We start from the raw sequence: 21,216 nt of genomic DNA, 5'->3' as shown, positions 1-21,216 counted from the left end.
GACCCATCATTGACGAGGGAGCAGTGGATAGCCCTATGTGCTGAGCTATTGGGAGTAGCACCTACACCTGCAGACTTACAAGTAGGTAGAGTGAGGGTGAGGTGGCTGTCCGAGCAGTTTCAGGGCCATCTTCCAGATCATGCTCCAGATGAGTTAGTATAGCAGCATGCCCAAGCATATATTCTGTGGCTTATTGGGGGAGTACTTCTCCCTGATAAGTCACAGAACCTGCTCAAGCTGATGTACTTGCCACTATTGACAGACATTGACGTGATCGGCCAGTACAGCTGGGGCGCTGCGGCTTTGGCATGATTGTATAGGATGCTATGTCGAGTAGCTCAGGTGGGTGCGAATCAGATCGGAGGACCCCTTGTCTTGCTACAGGTTAGTAAGAATTTTATTACATGTCAATTCATATTGTATGATATATATCAGTATTGTAATTGCATTCAAACTATTGCAGATTTGGGCATGGGAGAGATTGATTCGCATTGCCCCATCTAGGCGGCAAGTGGTTGCTCCTGGTGAGGTTCCTATCGGCCAGGGAGACATGCAGTTGCCGGCCGGACCTCGAGGTAGCCGGTGGAGGGTTGACATGGGCCACGAGGTCGTATCGACCCACGTAGTCGTCGTGTATAGAGACCAGCTTGACCGGATGATAGACGGCGAGGTATCAAATTTAAATACATAAATTTTAATTGTCATATGGAGTGTATATGTTTATGAGCGATTTTTAATAGACTTGTCGTTATTGTAGTTTATCTAGCAACCTTATGCTGAGGTCCTCGATACGCTCCCAGACTATTGCTGACTAGGTGAGGAGATATGGATGGCGGAGTGCCACTCATTTGTTTTGACGTGGTTGAGTGGCATCTCCCTGATCGTGTCCTCCGACAGTTTGGTCAATTCCAGTCCGTACCGGATCGGTGTGACACCGAGTGGCGGTTGCATGCGATTGATAGACGTGGCCGAGCCGGCACTGACTGGAGTGTACATCATATGCGACACATACAGTTGTGGGATGCCCGTCGCGACACCATTGTATAGGTTGATTGGAGCGATGGGGTCCTCCCCTCTCCCGACCCTTACATGTTGTGGTATCGGCGACATACACACCTACTTGTCGGTAATCCGAGCCACCTGTCTGAGGCCGGATATCAGGAAGTTGGGCCTTCTCTCGAGGCATTGGTGAGTATCATAGTATATATTAGATAATTGTTAATATCATAATTGATTATTTTCAGTCAACTATAGCCTAATATATCTGATTTTTTGTTCAGGTGGTTCGAGTTGGGAGGTCATATCATTTGGCTGAGGACGCCCTTTTCAGACGTGATGGACAGCTTGGTCTGCAAGCCCTTGCAGAGATCCGAGAGTTATTGTACGAGGGGATCCAGCATGCCCATTAGGTAGATCGTCTGCATTTTGGGGACTACGGTGTACACAGTGCAGCAGCTGCTCCAGACACATCAGTCCCGTCCACGTCAGTGCCTCTCACTTCAGCACCAGCCATAGCAAGTCCTTGGACTTCAGTCACCCCACTACATGATACCTCATACATTTCTCCAGATTCCCCGCACATACATCTTACCCAGCATGCTGACCCTGACCCTGATTGGACACCGCCCCGGTTCATGCATGATGTTGTTACCCCACCCACCCAGTTACCACCTGCTTTTCTGGGGAGTACTTCGACCGCGCCCCGGTTCATGCATGATGTTGTTACCCCACCCACCCAGTTACCACCTGATTTTCTGGGGAGTACTTTGACCCAATTGGTTTTACTTGATTTGGTTGGGAGGAATCACTATTTACAATTAATTATACCCAAACAGATTATTTTCTGCACCTTTTTAAAGAAATTTACGATTCTTTTAGTATAGAAACTAGAATTGTAACCAGTTCTAATGACACTGCTTTGTTATTTTTTGGATTTATACCCAAAGAGAACAACACTTCCGAAATTACTGTGTAACACCAGTTTTCCAGACAGATTTGAATGCACCATGATATTCACAAACATTGGTGGCCAAGTACTCCTACCTAACCCACGTTTCACTCACAAGATCCACCATTATTTTAAAGTTGATTTCAAAAGTTGAGATTGTAAATGTTTCCCAAAATATTACAAATCGAATATTCAAAAGTTGATTTTAAAATAATTCCAAATGACAACAAAAATTCAAATAGCATACTTTTCCCGTTGATAGAAATAGTAGGTCGTAACAACGAATGATGCATAGTTAAGTGAAACACAACATTGCCTACATAAGTTTCATTTTTCCAAACATTGAGTAGTCAAATCGTGGAGAGACTTGTCAGTATATGCAGATGGATTGTGAAGTCATGTGACCTGGTGCACAGGTTTTGGTTTTCTCAATATTTTGCTCGATTATTTGATACACAGTGACAACTCACCTCTTATTGATATATGTGGGATTCTCAATTCAAAAAGTCGCACGGCAACAATGAATTCACTGATTTACCTTACAGTGAGCATGCCCTTATTTTGTCCGTATATGCAGATGGATTGTCAAGTCATGTGACTTGGTGCACAGGCTTTGGTTTTCTCGCTTTTTTGCTCGATTTTTTTATTACAGTGACAACTCATCTCTACTTGATATATGTGGGATTCTCAATTCAGAAAGTCACATGGCAACAATGAATTCACTGCTTTACCTTACAGTGAGCATGCCCTTATTTTGTCCGTATATGCAGATGGATTGTCAAGTTATGTGACTTGGTGCACAGGCTTTGGTCAAGTTGATTTTTTGCTCGATTTTTTTATTACAATGACAACTCATCTCTTATTGATATATGTGGGATTCTCAATTCAGAAAGTCACATGGTAACAGCGAATTCACTGATTTACCTTACAGTGAGCATGCCCTTATTTTGTCCGTATATGCAGATGGATTGTCAAGTCATGTGACTTGGTGCACAGGCTTTGGTTTTCTCGATTTTTTGCTCAATTTTTTTATTATAGTGACAACTCATCTCTTATTGATATATGTGGGATTCTCAATTCAGAAAGTCATATAGCAACAGTGAATTCACTGATTTACCTTACAGTCAGCATGCCCTTACTTTGTCCGTATATGCAGATGGATTCTCAAGTCACGTGACTTCGTACACAGTATTTGCTTTTCTATGTTTTTTCAGTCTAGTGATAACTCATACCTTGTTCATATATGTGGGATTGTCATGCAGAGGCATCTTTCTAAAGCCGTTTATAACCAACTATATAAATGACTAAAGGTGAAGACACAACCTTACAACTCATTTCACCCTACGAAATTATCATTCATTTGTTTTAAAAAATTAGCATGGCTACATGGTTCATGGGAGGGAGTGGGAATCGCAGAGGTGGTAGGAACTTGCAAAGGGGTGACAGTTCACGACGAGGAGGGGGAAGGGGACGTGGTGATGCTGAAGACGATTCATGGGAGGGAGTGGGAATACTTGTTTTAGATTATGCTTGTGGTTATCGTAATAGGTTTGGGAAGCGACATTTTTTGATGCACAAGTATTATCCATTTCAAGGAGGTTCATGTATGGATCCATCAGATAATCAAACAGGATATGGTTTAGCAGACGCTAGACTACTGAAGTGGCCCGCACGATTTATAGAGCGAGTGCAAATGGAAAGATTATGTCGGGAAAATCGATTGAAGGTGCCAAAAGCACGTTCTGTTGAGATCCAAAAGGAAGATCCTGATAATGTTGATCGACTATGTGAAAGACTACAACGTGAGATTTCTCAAATGTGACGTAGGTTAGCCCGCGATATGCAGCTATACATAGTTAAGAAGGATGCCCAGAAGAACAAAACAGAACCAAATGTTGCGGCTATCAAGGGTATCATGGAGGATCCTGAACTTGTGTCTGACGCTGAGCTTTCGGATTATTCAGACTCTGAGCCACCTGCTGATTTAAGCGCGAATTAGGTGTTAATGTCTACACTTCGACAATATTAGGTCATGCATTAATATGTAATGTCTGTGTTAGACTACGTATAACTGTTATGTTTATGTTTATGTATTGTGTCTGTCAAATGTTGTGGCTATTAATATGCAATATTAGGTCATGAATTAGGTGTTTCTTTGTCTAACTGTTATGTTTATGTATTGTGTATTCAGTTCACAGTGTCCAGGATGTATGTAATGTGTGTTCAATTCATGATGTCCAGAATGTATTTTTGTGGGAGACTTATGTCTGTACTACCTATGTAATTGAAAACTATTACATTTGCAACTTCAGTTATGTTGTTTTCATGCCTGTATGAGTATTTAGTAAATTAGTAACTTCGTATATTATGTATTAAGTTTTATTACAAAAATGTTGACAAAATTTATTTAGTAAAATTTATTTATTACAAAATGGCCAAAATAATTTTCTGAATAATACCTTCTAACCCAAAACAAAGACAAAAGAAAAAAAAAAATTTACATGAAAACAACTTTAGTAAAGCAAAAAAAGAAATTATTAATTACATTATCACATTCTAACACAAAACAAACACAAAACAATAAACAAAAAAAATTTACATGAAAACGGCTTTAGTAAAGACAAATTTTTTTTTTGAATTACACTTTCTAAACCAAAACAAAGACAAAAGAAAAAAAAAAAAAATTAACATGAGAACGGCTTCAGTAAAGCCAACAAAAATTTATGAATTACATTATCACCAAAACAATGACAACAGAAAAAAAAAATTTACAAAAAAAAAAAAATATATAATTTAAATGAATAGTGAAAGCGTGGTTTCAATCCATACTTACTGTAGTGAACAGTGAAAGCATGAATTTTGTAAATGAACATGATTGGCTTAATAATATCTAAATGAACATGATTTTAAAATTATATATATGAAAAATATTATATAAAATTAATATATGAAAAGAGACTTTTCCCATAAAAATTTAAATGATATATAAATTGGCTTAATTCCCAAATGTTTGGTAATTAGTTAAAAATATTATGTAAAATTAATATATAAAGAAGAGGTTTTTTTCCATATCATGTAAAATTTCTGAATTACACCTTGTAAACCAAAACAAAGACAACAGAAAAAAAAAAATTTCAACATGACAATGGCTTTAGTAAACCAAAAAATTTGTATGAATTACATTATCACCAAAACAATGAGAACATGAAAAAAAACAAAATATTAAAAAAAAATAAATATATAAATAAATGAAAAGTGAAATCGAGGTTTCAATCCATGGGGTGTGTGTCAATAGTAAAAGTGTTATTCCAAGTAGCGTTTTCCTCACAAAAAATTACATGCACTGAAAGCACTATTAGAAATAACGTTTTCCTCACAAAAACTTAGAGACACATAAATCGCTATTCCTAATAGCGTTTTCATCACAAAAAATTTCATACGTATAAATCGCTATTACAAACAGCATTTTATTCAAAAAAATTTTACACATAAAACGCTATTTGTAACGACGCTTTTTTAATTAAAAACATTTTTTTGAATAGCGCCTTCACTATTCATCATATTTTCGAATCTAAACAGTGAAAACACAATTTATAATAATACTTTAACCTAATTTAAAAAGTCCGTCCAATCTACGCTTAATTTGGGAATTAAGATAGAAATTAAGCTTAATATGGGAAAAGCCTCCTTCACTCCACTCCTCTTCTGCAACTATAAATATATACGTATATACAGAGAGAGAGAGAGAGAGAGAGAGAGAGAGAGAGGATTTTGAAGAAATTTGTATGAAGAAAAATGGTTCAAGTGAAGAAGGTGAAGTTGGGTTCACAAGGTCTAGAGGTATCAGCACAGGGACTTGGTTGCATGGGCATGTCAAGCATCTACGGGCCTCCAAAGCCCGAAGAAGACATGATCCAGCTCATCCACCACTCCATCAACTCCGGCGTCACTTTCCTCGACACCTCCGAAGCCTATGGTGACAACGAACTCCTTCTCAGCAAGGTAACATCTACTTCCATTTCAATTCCATTTATTCAAACCTTTTAACTATCAATTCTGAATCAAGCCGAATTTGATTGAATTGGGTTTATTTATATATAGGCTCTGAAGGGAGGGTGGAGAGAGAAAGTGCAATTGGCCACCAAATTTGGGATCACCAGCGTCGACAAGCCGGTGGTGCGTGGCAGCCCGGATTACGTGCGGGCTGCGTGCGAGACCAGTATGAAGCGGCTGGAGGTGGAGTGCATCGATCTCTATTACCAGCATCGGACTGACACTAGCGTTCCCATTGAAGTCACGGTTTGATCCCTATTTCTTCCCTCTCCAAATATCTCCAATAATGCTTCTCTTTCTTTTTTTTCTTTTTCTTTTTTTTCTTCTTAATTTTAATTATAAAGTGGGTTCTCTATTTTTTTCTGTATTCCATTTACATATTCTTTTTTAGTACCTTTTTTTTTAAATTTATATTATGAGTTGAAGTGATTTTCCAACTAATCATGGCTTCTATTGCAATAAAATAGAGTTCAAGTATATTTATGAAGTACTACGCTGACTGAGGGAGCAACTGTATCAAGCCCTTAAAATAAGAAGTCACATAGTAAGTTTATTGGACTTTGTTTTTTGGCGAATCTCCCTGATTTGTGGTTTTTTTGGTGAATGATGCTATCAATATATACATGGGGAAAGACTAAGCATATGTACTATATGTATCTCATAACTAAAGAAGAAAATAATATAATTTTATAATAACTTTATAATTTCTAAGCCATCCCTAAAAAATAGTCAATCAAACACCACGTGAGACATAATCAAAGATCTTATGACTTATAACTAAAATATTATCATGAAAAAAATAAGTCATAACTATATAAAAAAAAATGACATAATTAGCAGTGGATATAGTACACCTTTGAAAGGGGTGTGCATAATAGAATTTCTCATATACATAATGTAGTGATTGATCATATTTCCTTAAAGAGTTGGTGTAAGAACAATGGGATTGATTATTATGTGTGCCTAATTGATATTGAAATGAATCGTTGTCATTTGGGGTCAACTATTGTAAACACATTAACATATGTTATGTGGGGAAAATATTTTGTTCTAATATAGCACACCTTTTTTGTTGGTTAGAACTGTGTAATGTATCCCATTTAAATGTGATTGGTCCAATGAAAGTGGAGGATACAGTGTAATTTTTTTATACACAATTTATCAAGTGTGAACAAATTTTGACTGTTGTTCAAAAGTTTATAAAATGGTACATCCTGTAATTTTGCCTAAGCACTTTAGCTAGTGTGTGGTCGAACAATACTCTTGAATCCTAAAATTGGTTTGTCTAGCCTCCAAGACTCTCCAAATGTAACTTGCCAAGAGAGAATGACACAAAATACCTAGCGTGTTGCTTATTTTTTTGGAACCCCAATCTGTGATGAGTGATGAGACTAGGTGAAAAGCCTAAAATGAGACAAATGCCTATGCTATTGGAGATGCTCTTATGCCATACTATGTTGTACCCTAATCAATCATAGTACAAGTACTCCCATGATATGTGTAATCATATTCATTATCCTAGGTGCACTACAAAAAATTAAGGTTTTAGAGACCAAATTTAGGGACAATTATTTTTTAGGGACCAAATTTTTTTGTTGTAAAAAGTGTTGTCAATATATTTTTAGCAACGAAAATTGGACATTAGTGATAAATTATTATCCTTTTGGGACCAAATTTCTTGTCTTAAAAAATAAACCATTTTAAGATCAAATTATTTTGTCCCTAAAAGTCTATTTATCAGTGTCATTTTCAAAATTTTGTCGCTGAAAGCTTTTTTTTTACTTTTTCAGATGACCTTTTAGCGACTATCCTCATGACAATGAAAATTGGTCCCGAAATGTCTTTTGCAACAAAATTTTCACTTTTAGAGATCAAAACATTTAGTCTCTAAAACTTTTATATGTTGTAGTGGTATTATTAACCCTGTCCATAATTCTATCGTATTACTAGACCTTATATCCAACAGGAAAACATATGGATGAAACAAATGCGTCCTTACAGAACAACCAAGAAGTGCCCAGTGTAATTCTTTAACTATTCTTTCTTTTAATTGATAAGTAGTTTTCGACTAGCATTACGATGTACCCATTGTACACCCTTGTTCAATTAGAGTTTAAAGTCCTAAGAAATGACATACTGAGTTTAACCACATGATTAGTGAACTTCATAAATTGCATGTTGTCTCAATGATATTATAATAAAGGACTAATATCAATGGTTATATGTGATTTATGATCCTACCATCTCATTTCCAATTTACTGCCACAGTCCACTTGTTGGTCACATGGGTTGAACAAGGAAAGCAGTAATCGTTGTGTAAATTGAAGAATGAATAGAGATTATCATTCTTTTCATGCTATGTTGAGGGTAGTACTGCCCATCATTGGAGTAGCTAGGTTGCAATTTGAATTTGTGTGTTTGCACTTCAATTTTGTTCTAGATTTGGGTTGCTATATTTCTTTCTTTTTTTTGGCACATCTGATACATCAGAGATCCTAGCAGGGGACCTCAAACCCTTGATCTCCCAGCGAGGTACAAGGGTTCTTCTGACCAACTGTGTTGCTGGTTGGTTGGATGACTATCTTTTCCATGCCCCTCTCTCTCTCTCTCTCTCTCTCTCTTGTTGTGTTTATGGGGATTTGACTATTCCATAATTGTTTATTATTTGCATCTCTTTTTTGGAATGAATATCATGTTGAGTGAATAGGACCCTAAAAATAAGAAATCACATAGTGAGTTTATTAGAGTCGGTTTTCTTGGGTGAATCTCCCTAATTTGAATTGGTTTTTTTGTGAATGATTCTCTAGTTTAGCTCAAATATAATGGGCAGATATTAAGTTAGAGATGCTATCAACGTATATACATAATATAGTGATTGATCATATTTACTTAAGAGTTGGTTTAAGAACAGTGTGATTGATTACTATGTGTGCCTAATTGAAATTGAAAGAAATTGTTGTCATTTGGGTCAATATTGTAAGCATAATTTATGTGGGAAAACTATTTTGTTCACACTTCTCACAAGATGTTTGAGCATATCAAAATTTTTTGTCGGTTAAAACAGTGTAATATATCCCATTTAAAGCGGAGGACCCAATTGATTTAACTAATAAGTGTTTTTGTGCATATGTGTGTGTTTTCTTACACAACTTGTCAATTGTGATCAAAATCAGACTCCTCTTGGAAACTTTTTTGTGGTCACTCATGGTGTTGCTTTTCATCTTAGGGCCTTTTATGCTTTTTTGTCAGAAAATAAACAAAAGGGTCTTTTGTTTTGATTTTTGGTTCTTCCCATTTTACTTGTGTTGCGATATTACTTGTGGGGCATGTTTGATTGACAAGAGTAGATGGAAATTAGAGGGGTTGGGATTACATATCCTGTGGGGCCCACATGATTTTCTTTTTTGGTATTCCCTAGACCTTAGTTTGGTTATGTCTTGGGATTGAGATTGATAGTCCAATGGTATTACTAATTCCACAAAATGGTGGGATTACCAATACCACACTCCTAGTATTAGTAATCCCTTGTATGAGATTAGTCATATCACTCTCCATCCAATGGTAAAAAATAATCCCTCCCTCTTGTTTTAGACTATATCATACTTTAATCTAGTGTTTTAAAAGGCACGAGGCTCACCAAGGCACACATGAGGCGCTTTAGACAGCTTAAGGCGAGGCGCAGTAGGAAAGGCGCATTCGAGGCGCTTGAGGCGCGCACCTCAAATGCCTGAGGTGAGCGCCTTAGGCTTAGGCACGAGGTGCACACCTCATGCGCTTCATTTAAATTTTTGCTTCATCCTTATTCTTTGTGTGTGTGACCATATGGAATTATAACCCCTTTAATATAAAATGGAAACACATGCTTTGAGCCCCAATTTTCATATAAAAAAAGCACTAGGCATTAGGCAAAAGCTCTGGGATTGTAAGATGGATATATGGCTTTGGGATTCCTTTCAATGTAGTAAATTACAACAATTTCAGGCCAATGATTAAAGCTATTAGGCAATTGGTCCCAATTTAAAATTAAAACCACTAAGGAATTATATAGTGTGAGTTCCTTATCTAAAAAAAGAAATGAATCACGTTAATCAATTAATAAAGAAAGATAAATAGTATAGGGCAAAGTAAAATTGAATGTTATTTTTGAGAAATTTTTGAAACGTTAAATGTTATTTTTCATGATTTTTGGAATATTGAATGTTGTTCTATTTATTTATTTATTATTTTTTGAAATTCTAAGAATGTTTGTTTTATGTCAAAAACTTCACCTATATTAATATTTTGGTTCGCTTCGGTAAGGCACGCGCCTCGCCTTGTGCCTCACACTTACGCTCCAGAAGACCTTAGCACCTCAATGCGCTTGGAGCTTTTTAAAACACTGCTCTAATCAATCATAGATTCATAGTACAAGTACTCCCATGAGATATATAATCTCATGCAATAACATAGGTATTATTAATCCTGTCCATAATCCTATTGTATTACAAGTCCCTATATCCCACAAAAAACCATATGGGTGATCAAATGTGACCTTACATAATAACCACGAAGTGTCCAGTCTCGTCCTTTTAATAGATAAGTAGTTTTTTGACTAGCAATACCATATCCCCATTGTACACCATCGTTTAATTAGAGGTAAAAGTTGGGAGGAATGAAATAGTAAGTTTACCACATGATTGGTGAAATATATGAACTGTATGTTGCCTCAATGACATTATGATAAAGGACTAATGTCAGTGGTTATATGTGATTTTATGATCCTACCATCTTGTGACCAATTTATCGCCACGGTCCACTTTTTGGTAGCACAGAGTTGCTTTGAACAAGGAAAACAATAATCACGTTGTAAATTTAAGAATGAATAGTGATTATCATTCTATTCAGGCAATGTTCTGCTAGTACTCCCTATGATAGGATCAACTTGGTTGCAATTTGAAGTGATTACACTGCAATTCTGTTCTAGAGTTGGATGGCCATCTTTTCATTTTTTATTTTTTGGGGGTACATTGGATATTTTAGAGGCGGTAACAAGGGAACTCTAACCAACTGCACTGGTTTCATCACTCTCTCTCTCTCTCTCTCTCTCTCTCTCTCTCTCTTTGTTTATGAGGATTTGACTATTCCATACTTGTTTTATTATTTACATCTGTTTTTTGAAATGAATATTGTGTTGACTGTTACCTGACCTTGTTTATGACATGTTTTTCGGAAGATGGGAGAGCTCAAGAAACTGGTTGAAGAGGGTAAGATAAAGTACATAGGTCTGTCTGAGGCCTCTGCTTCAACAATCAGAAGAGCACATGCTGTACATCCAATAACAGCTGTGCAGATGGAGTGGTCCCTGTGGTCAAGAGATACAGAGGCAGATATTGTTCCTACTTGCCGGTATGGTGTCAGTTGTTCTAATTAATCTGATTGGAGAGTAATAAGTTTTTTGAAATTCTGACCTCATCCCTCTTTCAACTCTCGTTGTCAATTTCAGAGAACTTGGCATTGGGATTGTTCCATACAGCCCTCTAGGCCGGGGATTTTTAACTGGAGGCACCAACTTCGTTGCCAACTTGTCAGATGGTGATTTCCGCAAGGTCTGTTCACATACTTATTATTTTCGCTTGCCAAATAAATTGAATAGAAGTAGTTGTAAAAAATTGCTTGAAATTATCATATCATGTTTCACTCTAAATTTAATTTGTGTGCCTGCCTTACAAAGTGATCAACCTTCTGAAACTTCCAAAATTTCATTAATCGCTATATGTGAGCCATGGTAGTCAGTCAATATTCTATCAGTATTTTGACTTGTCATAGGATATATCTTGGTACACTGGGGGAATGGAAGAGTTTCATTAATCCCTATATGTTTGAGAATTGAGAATAAGATTCATCTTCCACAATGGTTTGATGGTTTAAATCACATATCCCATCAGTGCTATAAGATTCATCTTCCACATAGACGTGCTCTAGAATATAGTGCTCTCTCTCTCTCTCTCTCTCTCTATAATAATTTTTTCTTATGTACAAACTCTTCTCTCTCTCTATACTAATTTTTTCTTACGTACAAACTCTACACAATTATTCTGAATAAAAGAAGAAAAAAAGTCTTATTCTTTTGGCTGCCAGCGAACATTCGAAATGGGATCAGGTCGGCATAACCTCAGTAGATTATGTTCCAAGTGAAATTACTTGAAGGAAATCAGAAAACATCTTGTTTTCTGCATGATTTTGAACTGGAACCCAGTGTGTAATTATTAGGCTATACAAAGACAAATGTTAGCGACAAAGAAACTACCACAGACCATTCACAATTCTGAGGGACCTGTAAGCTTGTGAGCAGTCTGTAGTTGGCTTCTATGTCTGTAGTATTGCTGCTATACAAAATTCAAACCTGCTACATGTAATCCATTATCTATTCTATACTATTATAATATGTGAGCACTGCATTTGGTGAAGACTCTTTTGTGAAGTTGTCACGGTTTGATTTCTTTCTAATGCCCAAAACATTTTGCATTGTGATATGTATGTAAAATGTGTTTTTCCTCTCTTTTGTTTATATATATATTTTTTATAAATATCATTTCCTGTTTATGTTCACTACAAACTAGTGTTTACACACACACGATAATGTATTTTTCTCAATACTTGCATTGTAATATGTATGCATGTACATGTGTAATACTTGCATTGAAATTGATTTATTTTATACTTAAACTTTTCTTAAAGAAAGTGTTGTCAATGAGAAAACATTTAGACTATGTTTGGTTGGAGAATTTAATAAGAGAAATGGAAATGGGAATGGAAATGGAAATAGAAAGAAAATAAGAAAGAAGTGATAAGATTCGAATTTCAAATTATGTTTGATTGAGTTAGGAAATGGAGAAAGAAAATAGCCTAAGTAAATCCAAAAGACAAAAAGTGGGAATGCATTTCCCTCTCACTTTTTTTTTCCTGTGTTTTCCATATAACCAAACAAAAAGTGAGATTGCATTTTCTTTTCCTTTTCTATTTCTCTCATCAAATCCTCCAACCAAATACTGCCTCATGATTGTTACTCAGGAATTTGTTCACAAAGAACCCAGGTATATGACCAAATAGGATCGTGATTTATTTTATAGCAAAATATGTCAAAGCATGTGTACTTCTTTGGTCCTTCTGTTTCGTGGATTTATAGTTGTATGCTGAGACATGTATTTCTTGTGTAGAATTTTCCAAGATTCAAACCTGAAAATCTCGAGCATAATCAAAAGATATTTGAGCGGGTCAATGAAATGGCTGCAAAGAAGGGCTGCACCCCATCACAGCTGGCGTTGGCATGGGTCCATCACTGTGGAAACGACGTGGTTCCTATCCCCGGGACCACCAAGATAGCAAAACTTGAACCAGAATATTGGTGCATTGTCTGTAAAGCTAACCCCAGAAGAAATGGCTGAACTTGAATCCTATGCCTCAGCCGATGTGGTCAAGGGTGAGAGACATGCCTTTATGTCAATGACATGGATCAACTCAGAAACTCCACCATTGTCCTCGTGGAAAGCTGAATGAAGACATGCCTCTTGCTGTGAACTTGTACCCTGAGTACTACCGATGCTTTTCCTATTTGGCTGTAAGTTTCTAGTTCTAGCGCGCTCCACCACTACTATGCTTTCCTGCACAATAAACTTGACTGGAGTTGTTTTATGATGTATTGCATTGTATCCATACCAAAATATTTCTGCTACTGCTTTTACAGATTATCCAGTCACTGTTGTGCTGTGCTTTTAAGTTTTGTTTTTACGAACTTCCAGCAAACGACAAGATTGGAGTTTTTTTTGTAAATTTTTTTTTTTTTTTTTTTTTTTGACGTTTCTATCATGGACTATTTAATAATTTTCCTGTACTTTTATGCCAACAAAAACTTTCCTATCATGAGGTCATTTGAATTGTTTTATGCCAACAAAAACATGTTCTCTAAGGACAACGAAACCCTGGGCTAAGCAACAAATGTCAAAAAGCAAGTGGCGCTGCGAATAAATCTAAAATCAAATCTTGTAGGGTTTGGTTCATTTGAATAAAGTGGAATGAAATGATCTTTTCATCAAAATATTCATTTGCATGTTTGGTTAGACTACAAAAATAATAACAAATGCATGACAAATGAAATTGTCTTTTATCATTTTAAGGAAATGATCATTTTATAGGAAAGCTTAAAAGAATTATCATTTCATTTCATTCTCTCTCATTCCAATCAACCAAATAACCAAATAGAGTATGAGTATTAGGCTTTAGAGATCAAACCCCTGTCAACTGACCAAACAAACACAAATCATTAGAAAAGAGATGTAAAATGAATAAAATGATTAGCTTCCGCCCCACCTCAAGGTAGTGATAAAAGCCAAAAATAAAGGCACAGGATGGAGAGAGACATAAGAAGGAACAAATAGGCCTATTTTCAAAGAACAATCTTAGCTCCAAGGCCCACCATTAGAGAGGATTTGTTAATGGCACTACTGCAAGATTGAACGACAAGATGAGGTGCAAAACTCGAGAGACAGAGAGAGAGTAATACACTACTAGAAATATGAATTTTTGAGTCTATTTTTTTGCGACTGATTATTTGGCCGTCGCAAAAAATCACTTTTTACATTAAAATGTCATTTTATTTTAATCCTCAATTGTATTCTTAATTAACTAAAAAAAAATCCCAAATCTTGTAAAGCTTGCCCTATCCCCTTTTACTTTTATTTCCCAAATCCATTTTGCTCTCTTCCACTAAAGACCGATCTCCAACGGTATGAACTCTTTCTCTCTCTCTCTCTCAAAATCTAACTCTCCCCTCTCCACTCACTTGACTCTGTCTTTGGACTCATCATCTCAATTTTATTGTTCGTTTGAAGATTTTGATCAATAGTTGATGAAGATTTGAAGATTTCGATCGATTGTTGATGAATTTGAAGATTTTGATCGATTCATAATCGGTAAGCCTAATTTCTATGAATGAATCCAACTCTCTCTTTCTCTCTCTCTCTCTCTCTCTCTCTCTCTCTCTTCATTATATCTATTAGCTGATTTTAATATTTTGTGATTTGGAGGTTTTAGGGAGGTTTTAGTTATCTCCTCTTCATTTTTCTGTTGAATTTCAATATTCTGTTGAATTTCATTCGTTCTTAAAAACAATAGAGGTATTTGAACCTCTTGGAACAATCTCTCTCAACTCTTACTATTTCTATTGTGATTTCAGCTATTATAGCCATCTGTGTTGTGTTGATCCAGAATTGTTGATTCAATTGCTTGTACACACAGGTATGTTAGGTAGATTCATGAATTAGGAACAGTGATGATTAAGGAAAGCTTGTAAAATCTAGGGCTATATGGAAGGGCAATTGTTTGAATTGGCTTGGTTTTGAAAGTGTTTGGTTGCTTGAAATTATTGCTGGAATTTCTGGATCACTAATGAGAGGTTTTCAAAATTGTTTTTGTATGAATTTTCCAAAGGCAATGTATTGTCAGAACCTTAGGAAAAAACAGTGTGAAATAACAAAATTACTCCTCAAGATTTAATGGATCTCTACATCTCAAAATAATATTATTTGATTTGTTTATGTGATTTTATCAACAAATGAGGAAATACTACTCATTTTCCCCTCAAAAGCCTTCAATTCTTTATGTGTGTGTGTTTTTTTTTTTTTTTTTTTTTTTCTATGTATGAGACTCAGTGATAGTAATAACAGGATTCAAAATTGATCGAGAAGGGAAATTATACGAATATGTTAGGTTTTATCGGATGAATTTGGTTATAATTGTTTGTTTCGTGCAAATTAATGAAGCTTAGTGTCTAACATTGTTAGGAAATTAGACATCAAAGTTTGCAAACTCATTATTTTTATTGATGTGTACAAAAATAGTTATAGTATGATCATATGTACTTTTGAACTTGGATATACAAAAATGGAAGTCCCATTCAATTATATGTCATTGTGCATCGCTTTGGGTGTTTGGGATTGCTTCATTTTTATTTTTGATTGTTGATTGTTTCATTTTTTCTATAAATCATGAACATCTTTGCCGAGAAACCCACAACCAAAGGTTTGTGCCCTAGTTTTCTTCTTCCTAATTTATAATTCATATCAATTATGCGAATGTATTAATTCAATAAGAACGGTTTAGATTCAATTACTCAAAATTCTTCCTACTTTGCTTGTATATTGACCTGGTTATCTTGAACCTTATATAGAAAGATTTGTTTTGTTTCTGTGTTGTTTGATTGTCTTGGTGCACAATAGCGTGTTTGTTTCATGTAATATCTGTGCATAAAATTATATTACTCTATTAGCTTTATTTGTTCTATGAATACTCTATTGCCTAGGGAAAAACAACATAAGTCTAAGATCTAAATAGTGAATAGTAATCAAGCATTCTTATTTGTTGATTCACATCTAGAAAGTAGCTATTTGGGCCATTTTGGAAAGTCAGCAATGCTTTGCTATCTTACAATCTTAGTACTGACCATCTTAATTCAATGGCAAGATCACAATTTTTTTCATGATTTTTCTTTTAGATGAAATGGAAAGACCTAAAACGAAAATGTTGTCTAATTAGGTGAAGGATCATCTTTAGTTATAATGAACATTAAGCATTACTTTGTTTCTAGATTAGGTCACCCTCAAATTAGTTGCATGATATTTTGTAAGAATTTATGTATTTATTGATTGATTGATGTATTACAAGATAGATAAATTACAATTCCTATACAATCTATATATAGAAGAAAATGTGGTAGTAGGTGTAGTGGAGGTGATAGTGGGTTAGGTGAAGTGGAGTGTGTGGTGAAGTGGAGGTAGGTGAAGTGGAGTGTGTAGTGGAGTAGGTGAAGGTAAAGATGGGAAATTCTAACAGCCCCCCGCAAACTCAAGGAGGAGAGAAACTAACCAACTTGAGTTTGGAGAGAGTAACAAAACAAGAAAATACATAAAAATAAAAAAGGATAGGAGACACTGTATGGTCGTGTCAGACCGTTGGTGAAGACACTGAATGGTGGGGTCATAACGTTGTAGAGGACACTGTATGGGGGTGTCATAACGTTGTAGAGGACACGGTATGGTGGTGTCATAATGGTGTAGAGGACACTGGATGGCGGTGTCAGACCGCTGTAGAAGACAGTTTATGGGGTCATGTCGGACCGTTGTAGAAAACAGTTTATGGGGTCATGTCGGACCGTTGTAGAAGACAATGTTGTGACAGTTTACGGAGTCTTGCTGGACCCTTGTAGAAACTAACCGGAATCAATGTCGGGACAGTTTACAGAGTCTTGTCGGACCCTTGTAGAAACTAACCGGAATCAATGTCGGGACAGTTTACAGAGTCTTGTCGGACCCATAAAGGAGCTAACCGAAATTAATGTCGGGACAGTTTACAGAGTCTTGTCGGACCCATAAAGGAGCTAACCGGAATCAATGTCGGGACAGTTTACAAAGTCTTGTCGGACCCTTAAAAAGTCGCACCCTCAAAAGGTGTGCCCAATTTTTCAAAAAAGGCGTGCCATCAAAAGGCGTGCCTACTTTATCAAAAGATGTGCCATGAAAAGGCGTGCCAGTTTGTCGGGCGTCAAGAGGCGCGCGATGCGCGTGGCTGCCTCTGTGTCATGGTCTTTATAAACCGAAGCGGAGGAGGCAGAAACTGAGACAGAAAAACTGAGAGAAACCTCTGAAAAATTCTTCGTTGTGCTGAGAAAGAGAGGTTTTGCTGAGAAGATACTCTGTAACACTCTCTATAACACTCTGTTGCCCAAAAAAAAATGGCTTCGTCTTTCCGCGGGCTGCTCACCCTCTTTCCCGACCTCAACGAGTCCACAGGAGAGAGAACTGGTGCGGTGGCCAGTGAACCTCAACCAAACACCGCTGGGTATACTCCGTTGAACTTTCCGATGCGGTCTGTGGAGCAAAGAATGGCAGTGCTGTCGGATGTGGAGGCCAATCAGTATACTTTGAAGGCATGTGTGGAAAGTATGACGGCGGTCACAAATTTGTCAAACCGGCTGCAGAGTAGGACAAATGAGGTGCAGCATGTAAACGCCCAACTGGCTCTGCTCCAACGCATGTATAAGGATGCGCGAGCAGAGATAAGCGTGCTAAGGGCAGAAAACAAGGAGCTGAAGCGGAAGGCCACCGTGATGTTCCGATTTGGAGGGCCACCAGATGCGGGAGTGGAGGAGCAGGGAGGAGGCAACTGGCGTGGTGGTCGAGGAAGCACGGAGGCAGTACCGTCAAAGGCTGTCCAAGACGGAGGCAAGAAAAAGAGACCGGCGGCAGAGTAGGTCGGTGGGTGGCCGTCTGCAGAAAAGAAAACAAAGCTGTTGTTGTTGTGATATTTGTTTTGTGTATTTTTGTGGTTGTTGTTGTTGTTGTTGTTGTTGTTGTTGTTGTTTTTTTTTTTTTTTTTTTTTTTTTTTGTTGTAAAATATGGATCGGGGTTGATCCCGATATGAATAAAATGAGTGTATTGTGAAAAGCCGAATGGCGTGAATGGACAAGATGGAGCAGAAAAATTAAACTGGAATGAATTTTTTTTTTTTTTTTTTTTTTTTTTTTTAAATAAAATAATAATAATAATAATAATAAATAAAATGAATAAAATGAAGTGGAGGCATGGTCTGAATGATGTCTTTGTGAAGTTGGGGGCATGGTCTGACAACGAGTGGGGTGGCATGTAAAGAAAAAATAAAAAAATAAAAGAAGAAAAGTAAAATAAAATAATAATAATAATAATAATAAATAAAATATCCGTAAGCTTTGTTTGTGCAAAAGAGGAGAATAACTCTCCCAACACAAAGCACGTGGGTGGGTTGCAAAAGTGGAGATAGTGGGAACTTTAGTTAATATATTATAAGAAACATGGTCAGGGCACAAAGTTGATTATCCCCAAATGTGAGGTGTTGTAAGAGCACCGAACTGCTGTTGTAAATTCTCTTGGAGATGAAAATGGAGTCCCAGCAGAGGAGAGCAGAGCCAGCTGGACTCCACGCCGCAGAAATTATCCCGGCCACCGGCGATGTAGTCGAAGGAGATCGCCGGTGAGATTTCGATCAACTGGTCGTTGCGCCAGCATTGGATTCGCCGGGTTGTTTGTTCGGCGACGATGCCGCAGACGGTGGCGGAGCCGTAGATCACGGCGATGGTGGAGGAGGAGCCGCCGAGGGCGTGGGCTGGAGAGACGGCGTTGGGTTTAAGAGCGTGGACCATGTCTGGGAACTTCATTCCATCACGGACGAAAAAAAACGGGGAAATTATTTCCCACCAGATCAAATTTACCCTCTCTGGTGTAAAACTTCACTGCAAAACCTCGAGGATCCCTCAGGGTTTCAGGGCTACCACGCTCATGGATAACAGTGGAGAAACGAACAATAACAGGTGTCTGGACTCCTGGTGCTCGCAGAAAATCAGCACATGTAAGTTGAGAAATATCATGGGTGACCTCAAAAAAAAAAAAAACCCTTTGCACTGGAGTTATTGTTCCACACTGGAGCTCCAGAATTTGTTGTCCAGAAAGGAGAGTTGAAAGCACTTGAAGGACGGTACTTGTATGGATCCATAGCGGCAGATGAGAGAGAGACAGAGAGGTAAGAGAGAGGAAGATGAAGTTATAGTCTGGGTATGTGTAGAGGTCCGGCGGGCGGCCAAGGCGAGGCTGCCGCCCGCCGGTGAAGCAGAATGAATAGGTTCTTAACCTTGCTCTGATACCATGTAAGAATTTATGTATTTATTGATTGATTGATGTATTACAAGATAGATAAATTACAATTCCTATACAATCTATATATAGAAGAAAATGTGGTAGTAGGTGTAGTGGAGGTGATAGTGGGTTAGGTGAAGTGGAGTGTGTGGTGAAGTGGAGGTAGGTGAAGTGGAGTGTGTAGTGGAGTAGGTGAAGGTAAAGATGGGAAATTCTAACATATTTTAAATCTCAACCCCATGCCATCACTATTTCGATTCTTTCACCTCAATCTAGAAACAAAAGATGAGCCTCGAAGAAAATCTGTTTGTGATTTTTGTTCAAGTTAGGAAACCCATGTACATGTAATCACATAAAACACCAGCTAAATACAAATACAAGGCTGGATAGATCTTCTTCTTCAGTTCTTCAATTCCTCTATTTTTATTTTTATTTTTATTTTTTAAACAAGTGAAATCAAAAACATAAAAACAGAGATGTCCTACATAAGCAGATGTGTTTATTTAATCTGTTTGTAATTAAATGTATCTGCTGCTACTGGTAAATGTCAATGTCCTATATTGGTTTTTTTCTCTCTGAATCAATTATGTTAATATCTAGCCTCGTGTGATTTATTCTGCTGCATCACATAGTATTTGACAATGGAATGGTTGATCAAATGAGTAAATCTGATTATTTTGGTTTCTTGCTTAATTGTCTGTACTATTTTCATTATTGTTTCTCTCTTTAATATTTACCTTTGTAATTGTTTGGAGCAGGTGATCTATTTTCTGGAAGGAGCACAGATTGGCATACCATATTAGACATCTTTCGCAGGTGATTGTTGATGTTTCAAATACTCAACCTCTTGGTTTCTTAAAATTTCAGCAGTTATTTTATTTTATTTTATGAACCAACGTATTTTTCTTTCACTTGACAAACTGATGTAGCATTGAGCTGTCCTAGTTCATAGTCCAACAGCTAAATGATTGTTGATGTATTTAGATAAATTTCTTCCTAATTGTCGATGATCCTTAAGTATTTCCTAGGAGGGTGTGTGAATATATTACTTTGATCAGGTGTCAGACTTTGAATGGGCCCGAATGCTCTATTTATCAGGCATCTAAGTCATTGATCAATTTATGTTCTAGAATGTTAATAAAAAAAAAAAAAAAAAAGCAACGCCCAATTAGTACACATTAATGTGTGTTTGGGAGGGGAAAGATTGAGTACACACCTAACCTTTAGCATAATGCACAAAGTGGTGGCCCCAAGACTTGAAACCATAACCTTAAGGTTATTAGGCCAAGTCTTAACCATTAATGTTCTAGAATGTTAATGTATGGAAATATTTGCTGGATGGTTTCAACTTATCATATCAGCATGCTAGGCATATGCATACTACTTATTTGTATTGATGAATTGCCTTGTGTAGCCATGTTAAAGGTGATAATCTTAGTGTGTTTCACTGTTATTATTTTTCTCCACGCCCATGAACATGACTGGGAGTATTTAACTTCATAGAAACTTCTTTAACT

The 21,216-nt window shown here is 36.8% G+C and overlaps 1 pseudogene across 1 annotated transcript; it reads left to right on the top strand.

Annotated features, from left to right (window-relative positions):
• Positions 1 to 5,655: 5,655 nt before the first annotated feature.
• Positions 5,656 to 14,066, top strand: LOC145795161 (putative aldo-keto reductase 2; annotated as a pseudogene). Its single transcript, XR_014335497.1, has 5 exons — positions 5,656 to 5,950; positions 6,050 to 6,247; positions 11,214 to 11,386; positions 11,484 to 11,586; positions 13,198 to 14,066. The product of XR_014335497.1 is annotated as a putative aldo-keto reductase 2 (transcript).
• Positions 14,067 to 21,216: the final 7,150 nt, after the last annotated feature.

Source organism: Camellia sinensis, chromosome 7 (assembly GCF_055761805.1).
Source record: "Camellia sinensis isolate YWXY chromosome 7, ASM5576180v1, whole genome shotgun sequence".
NCBI lineage: Eukaryota > Viridiplantae > Streptophyta > Magnoliopsida > Ericales > Theaceae > Camellia > Camellia sinensis.
Note: the sequence above shows the minus strand (reverse complement) of the source record. Positions and strands in the feature narration are given on the sequence as shown.